Here is a 781-nt window from a genome sequence, read left to right as displayed (position 1 = left end):
TTGACGAGCGGGTGCCTGGCGTCGACGTACGGGGGCCTGTCGGCCTCCTTGTGGGCTGTGTCTCCCTCAAAAGCCCCTGCCCACCTCGGAGAGGATTACCGAGTGGCTGGCCTCGACCCACGCCGACCTGGCCGACTGGTGTTGGGCTGTGTCTCCCTCAAAAGCCCCTGCCCACCTCGGAGAGGATGACCGAGTGGCTGGCCTCGACCCACGCCGACCTGGCCGACTGGTGTTGGGCTGGCTGTCGCTCAAATGCCCCTGAAATGGTCAAGGAGGTAGAGCGGGTGCCTGGCCTCTACCTACGCCTGGCTGTCGGACTGGAGGTGGGCAGGCTGCCGCTCAGGAGCCCCTGCCCACCTCGGAGAGGTAGAGCGACTGCCTGCCTTCGACGTACGGGGCCCTGGCCGTCTGCTGTTTGGCTGTGGCTCCCTCAAAAGCCCCTGCCCACCTCGGAGGGGATGAGCGAGTGGCTGGCCTCGACATACGGGGCCCTGGCCCTCTGCTGTTGGGCTGTGTCTTCCTCAAAAGCCCCTGCCCACCTCGGAGGGGATGAGCGAGTGGCTGGCCTCGACATACGGGGCCCTGGCCCTCTGCTGTTGGGCTGTGTCTCCCTAAAAAGCCCCTGCCCACCTCGGAGAGGATGACCGAGTGCCTGGTCTCGACCTACGGGGGCCTGGCCCTCTGGTGTTGGGCTGGCTGTCGCTCGAGAGCCCCTGCCAACCTCGCGGTTGACGAGCGGGCGCCTGGCGTCGACGTACGGGGGCCTGTCGGCCTCCTTGTG

This window comes from Lytechinus pictus, unplaced genomic scaffold, assembly GCF_037042905.1.
Source record: "Lytechinus pictus isolate F3 Inbred unplaced genomic scaffold, Lp3.0 scaffold_112, whole genome shotgun sequence".
Classification (NCBI taxonomy): domain Eukaryota; kingdom Metazoa; phylum Echinodermata; class Echinoidea; order Temnopleuroida; family Toxopneustidae; genus Lytechinus; species Lytechinus pictus.
The sequence above is the reverse complement of the archived record's forward strand: the minus strand, read 5'-3'. Positions refer to the sequence as shown.